This window comes from Ctenocephalides felis, unplaced genomic scaffold (genome assembly GCF_003426905.1).
Source record: "Ctenocephalides felis isolate EL2017-DRISC unplaced genomic scaffold, ASM342690v1 CF-g0.4_SCAFFOLD_01886, whole genome shotgun sequence".
Lineage (NCBI taxonomy): Eukaryota > Metazoa > Arthropoda > Insecta > Siphonaptera > Pulicidae > Ctenocephalides > Ctenocephalides felis.
In genome coordinates, this window is record NW_020538040.1 from 64,957,808 (window position 1) to 64,964,443 (window position 6,636).

At 27.8% G+C, this 6,636-nt stretch overlaps 1 protein-coding gene across 1 annotated transcript in view; it reads right to left on the reverse strand.

Annotated features, from left to right (window-relative positions):
- Positions 1 to 6,029, reverse strand: part of LOC113377087 (dopamine receptor 1) — a 325,240-nt gene extending 319,211 nt beyond the window's left edge. The window contains exon 1 of the mRNA XM_026617279.1: positions 5,930 to 6,029. The gene's annotated coding sequence lies outside the window, so the exon portion shown is untranslated. The remainder of the gene's footprint in view (positions 1 to 5,929) is intronic.
- Positions 6,030 to 6,636: the final 607 nt, after the last annotated feature.

Sequence of the window (6,636 nt, forward strand, 5' to 3'; positions counted from 1 at the left end):
TCCATTTCAAAATTATCTACACCTTCATAGCAAACATATATATTTGTGAATTACTACTGAAATCCGTTGTCTCAAGCTGAATAGCAAAATATTCAGTTTGTTTTAATGCAAAAACTTCACATTTTTTACTAATGCAGAGATTCTTTTCGGTAGTAGGTTTTACTGAAGCTGATTCAAAACAAGCAAGATATTTAACTTGTTTTAGTGCGAAAATTACTTATTTCTTCACATTTTCTGCTAATGCAGAAATTCTTTTCGATAGTAGGTTTTACTGAAGCTGATTTAGTGCTTCGCAAATATTTACTTTTTACCCCTAAAAATTTCACTTTTACCCCATTTGGGGTAATTTACCCCGGTTCCCCGACCACTGCATTAGACCATCGTCTCAAATCAGGCGTTCATGTTCATCATGCAGGTTTAAGCTTGACGTTTCAACATTTGAATACGTTTAAAATTTTGTTCTCGTACAAACACGGACTTTTGCGAGATGATGAAGGACAAACCAATAAAAAGGCATTTATAGTTGTAATATAGATATTTCTGTAAATAGTTGTGTAGAGCATTAATTTTAGTAGAGGAGACTGAGTACGGTTGTGCCACTTTTTCTGATCAGCAATAATTTTGCTAATTTACCAGTTATGTGAGAGAGAAGTAAATTATGATAGTTTGAACATTTATCTAGGTGGAAATACTTACTGTCCTTAAATACGATAGATATGTCATAAAATCAAATCATTCGAGAAAAGGGTGATTGTCACAAACCGAGGGGCGGTTGTGATAGGTATGAAAATAGGTTAAAAAACAATAGCTATAGAGGGCAAAAAAGTTTATAAAAACTTTTATTGTCGTTAATAAAAAATAATATATAATACAGCACAACATTCACATTGAAACAAAGCTTATACTTAACAATATGTTACAAAACATAATTTAACACACGACAGGGATCCTCGGATCAAATCCTGTCAATGACTTAGAATTTATCATAAAAAATATGTGTAGTTAATTTGAAATCAAATAAAATTGTATTTGTTAAATAAAAGTTTAATAAAAAATCAGAAAATTAGGAATAACAGAATTCGAATAGTTGAATTGAATTAGGAGCAAGAAGAGAAGTATTGGAGCTTGAAAGAAGAATGAAGAATTGAAGAAAATAAGAAGAAAAATTAAGAAGAATATAGAATAGGATACATAAATAGATTGAAATTGATATAAAAAATTAGAATGTAAATAAATAAAAAATGTTGTAGGTGGCTAAATGCTCAGAGTAAGCAAAAGTTTGCATGAATTATTTTACAAGTACTAATAAAAACATATTACAAGCAAATTATGGACAGATGCATACGAAATTTTTTCGTAAAAACTCTATACAAAAATGAAAAAGCTTTTATGACCTTATATGTATATTATGGTTCTGAATCAAACTTTATACGTTAATAATTTTGTGGACTTATATATTATGATTAGAATCTTTTATACATCTTACTTCACGCAGAATGTTAGATTTTAATTTGCATAGCAATAGTAGTGGGTATTTCGAGTCGATAAGATCTTGTTTGAAATAAAATAGTGCAGTAAACGGAGAGGAAAAAAGGGTATAACCTCTGAATTTTTTTACTGTGCTCCGAATTGAATGAAATTTTGGAATTAGGTTCATCTTACCCTCAAGTTCAAAAGTGAAAACAATTCGGGTTGCGTTATCACCCCCCGGGGGGGGGGGTGACACTCCTTCTAAATTGTGTAATTACATTTTTTCAAAATAACGAGATATAATGAAAATAATTTTGATTTTTAAAAAAAATGGAAAAAAAAGTTTTTATAAAATTTTTGAGTTTTTTGAAAATAGTTTGTACTAAAGTAGTGAATCTGCTAGAATCCATCAAGATGTCTATAATGAAGTGAATTCTAGATGGAATATGAATTACTTTAATTCTGGTGGAAATGGCGCTCATTAAACCATATGATTTGAAAGAAAAAAAACTTAGTATATGCTTCTTATTTGCATGATAGCTCACTCATTTTACACGCAAAAAACTTGTAACAGCACTCATTTTAAAGCTTATGTTAAGTACTATAAAACCCAATTTCACCGAAATACATAAAATGTAAAACCTCGCCACTAGATGGCTTTAAATACAACAATTAAATCTTGAACGAAATAAAAAACGACTTTGCTCTAACAAATCTTGCTTAATATTTTTTCTAGAACACATTATATAATACCGATTCATTAAGATTTTTATTGACATTATTTTGTTCATTACATGATTTTTGTTAAAATGTATATTTTAGGAGATACTTGCAAAAAAACGAAGAAAAACGCTAAAAATATATGAAATCATTCATATACATTTTACTGGTCATACTTTTAACACTTACGGGACGGCACCGATTTCAAAACAATCTACTGTTGTACCGGTTGTAAACTTGATTTTATTGTGAATGTTATGCAATTTGTTCTATAAAAATTTGTGATCATTGAAGGACATACATTTATAATATTAATTTATTTTTGATCATTTTATAAAGAATGGTGACGTCCAAAACAATTTCCAAAATGCATAGCTGGTTGATTTTGACATGTTTTACAATAAAATGCTGTTCGCCGCCTTCCTCCTGGTGCTTTTCTGTCAGAAGAGACAATACAATCCCTTTATTATCTTTCTCTCGCACTTAGAATATGCCACTGATTAGTCCGTATATTTGTTCATTTTTGTGCTGCCATAATGGTTTGTTTTTTATATTATATTGTCTAATAATTCATTTGTAAAATATAAAGTAAAATAATCTATAGCATGTCTTATATTGCTTGGTATTTGTAGTCGGGGTGTTTGTTGATATATGTCAAACTCGATTATTGAAGGAGATTCGGCACATTCGCTAATGTCTTTCCGCTCTTCATTTAATTTGTCGAACTTCTTCTTTTTGTTGGTTGGATAATATCATCATCACATTCATCATTCTATCTATGAATGTCTATTTGAAACTTATCTTCACTACTGCTTAATTCACAAAATTTACCAGTCGTTTTGCCATATTTAAAACAGCTCGGTCGTTTTAAATATTAAAAGAAGACTATATAGCAAAGAAAAAGGCTAAAATTACTGCTAAGATAACTTAAAATTATTTTCAAAATACAACACTGTTTATCACTGCTATATGTAATTTATTTAACGTTTCGATGCAAACTGAGTCATTGTTTATAAAATAGCCTGTGTCTCATAGATTATGTTTGTCCACTGAGGTGGACAGCCGTCCCCAAAGAGTTAATAATAAGTACAAATTTTGTTTACATTTCTATGGGTTCCAAAGTTCAACATTATTTCAGAAAATTTCAAAGTATAAAAAAATCGAAATATAAAAAATTCAAATTTTTCAAAAAAGCCTATGTTTTTCCAAAATTTCGAAATTCTCAAAAATCCAAAAAGTTTTCCAAAAATTTTAAAGGTTTTTTTTTTAAATTTCAAATTACGGTACGGGAAGTACCAGCAATTTGCCTTAAGGCACAAAGTACTATAAATTTCTTCGCAAGTTTCAAAAATTTCCAAACACATTCACTCTGCATTTGTTTATCAACACCTGAAGATTACCAAGGCCATTTATATCTTCTGCTTACTATGTCACATCGTTTACATAACAAACATGGTATTAACACTTTCGGGACGGCACCTATTTCAAAGCAATCTACTTTACCGGCTGTAAACTTGATTTCATTGTGTAGGTATGCTATGCAATTTGTTTGATAAAAATTTGTGGTCATTGAAGGACATAAATTTATAATATTAATTTATTTTTGATCATTTTATAAAGAATGGTGACATTCAAAACAATTTCCAAAATGCATAGCTGGTTGATTTCGACATGTTTCACAATAAAATGTTGTTCGTCGCCTTCCTCCTGGTGCTTTTCTGTCAGAGCAGACAATACAATCCCTTTTTCTTTTAGAATTTAGAATATGCCACTGATTAGTCAGTATATTTGGTCATTTTTTCGCTGCCATAATGGTTTATTTTTTCTATTATATTGTCTAATAATTCATTTATAAAGTATAAAGTAAAATAATCTGTTGGATGTCTTATATTGCTTGGTATTTGTAGTCGGGGCGTTTGTTGATGTATGTCAAACTCGATTATTGAATAATAATCGCTAATGTCTTCCCGCTCTTCATTTATTTTGTCGAACTTCTTCTTTTTGTTGGTTGGATAATATCATCATCACATTCATCACTATCTTCGGTGCGAATAGTAATTTTGTAAAATTTGTCTGTATGAATGTCTATTTGAAATTTATCTTCACTACTGCTTAATTCACAAAATTTACTAGTCGTTTTGCCATATTTAAAAGCGCTCGGTCGTTTTAAATATTAAAAAAAGACTATATAGCAAAGAAAAAAGCTAAAAATACTACTAAAATAACTTAAAATTATTTTCAAAATACAACACGGTTTATCACTGCTATATGTAATTTATTCAACTTTTCGATGCAAACTGAGTTATTGTTTATAAAATAGCCTGTGCCTCATAAAGTATGTTTGTCCACTCAGGTGGACAGCCGTTCCCAAAGAGTTAAATGCTTTTAAATTGAACTCTGCAAAAGTTTGAAGAAATAATATTTTTCAAAAACAGATTTTTATCACTAATTATACTGAACAAACTATATAAAAAAAACAACGAAATAGTAATAATACTGAAATATTTTTGAAATTTTTTATTAGAATTAGCTTTATAATATAAGTATATGTAAATAGAAATGCCCTTATACAAATATATATATATATATATATATATATATATATATATATTTGTTATACTATGAACACGTAAATATTAGGAGGGCCATATGTGCTTTTACGTACGTATGTATGTGTTATTAATTATTATTAGTTACGTTGTTCTTTTGCACATGTTTAGAGTTTAATAATTTTATATATTTTTTGTGTTTTTCCTGGTTTGATTACTGAATTGAATCGACACATTAAGTGTCAAAACGTTTAATGGAATAAAGGATTTTCCTATTTTTTTTTACTTTTTTTTTAATTCGACGATTGGGCTGCAAAATAATTCAAATATGTATCAACGTCGACAAAACTATCAATATATATATATATATATATATATATATATATATATATATATATATATATATATAGTTATATAAATATTCAAAATCTATGTCAGCGATCCACGCTCGAATGCCTGCATCGAATTTATTTTCTTTTTAATTAATTCTTTTTTTAGTGTAGTTATAATTGCATTGGTATGGTTTGTGTGGAAAAATTGAAATTATGTCAGGAAGAGAAAAAAATTAAACAAGAGCTTGAACAAGGATGACGAAACACGTCTAATATCTATATTGGTCGTTTATTCAGCGGTTTTATTAAATAAGTTTGAGAGTTCTATATTCTATTCTATAGATTAGTGAAGAAATTAGTAGTTAAATATACTCAACTGATATTACAATTTAATTATCGTTCTACAAATTGATATACAATATCATGTAAAAATGTACACAAAAATTAACTTATTCATTTATTTTTTAAATCTTTTCAACAATTTTAGATTATTTTCAAAATTAGTAGTTTTAAAAGAGCTGTGCGCCCCCCAGAGTTTGGGAACCAGGAGATTAGTTGTTATGCAAGTAATAACCAGCGATTTCAAAATTTAAAAACAATCAATACTATAAAACGTTTTTTTTCATAATTTCAAAATTTAAGATTACAAAATCTTGAGTGAATAAAATTATTTCACAAATTTCAAAAATTGCGATATTATCTTATCTAATATTTTCGGGAATGATAAAATTTTCAAAAAATCAATTGTTTTACTTAATTTGTACTTATGTTTGTGTGATTATGCATACAACTTTCCAATGAAAAAAAATCACTTATAAACTTAAATTAAATCTGATACATCTACTTGTTCGTTCTTACCTTCGACTGCACAAATGTCTGTATTTCTTCGCAAAATTGCACAGAGTCAAGTCTTTCACACACACACTTTGTTTTACGCGAATTTATGCAACATTAATTTAATTAGCACTTTTGTTTTAATATTTAATTAATTTACGCGAATTTTATTAGTTACTACACTCACTTCTAGTTTAAAAAGTTTTTGGACTGGAAGAAATTTGCAGATTAGTGAAGGATACGGTCACAGTTTTTACCTTTCTATAGGATAATATTATCAATTAACACTCGATATTAATACAATCCATTGATAACTTTGCAATAACATTTTAAAAAACTTTTTTTTATTTTTTTAAGTAATTACCTTAATTTATATAATATAAAATTATCATATTCTCTTAAAAAATAATTTATAACGTCTGAAATGATTGTTTTTGCGTGGTTACCAATAAATTGACTAATTATTCACCAAATAAATAATGGTTCGTCATCGAAGAGTTTTCACAAAAACTTTTGTAACTAGTGTATGTGTATGAAAGTATGTCATTAGCAAGCTGCTGTAACTTCATTAGTAAAAAGTACCAGATTATAATATTTGTAAAAAAAAACGATAATATTTGATTAAAAGAACGAAAGAAGTAAACAGAAATCGAAAAATATTGATAAACATCGAACAATGATGATTTTTTTTTTTTTTTTTTATTCATTTATTATTTTACAGCAATCAGAAC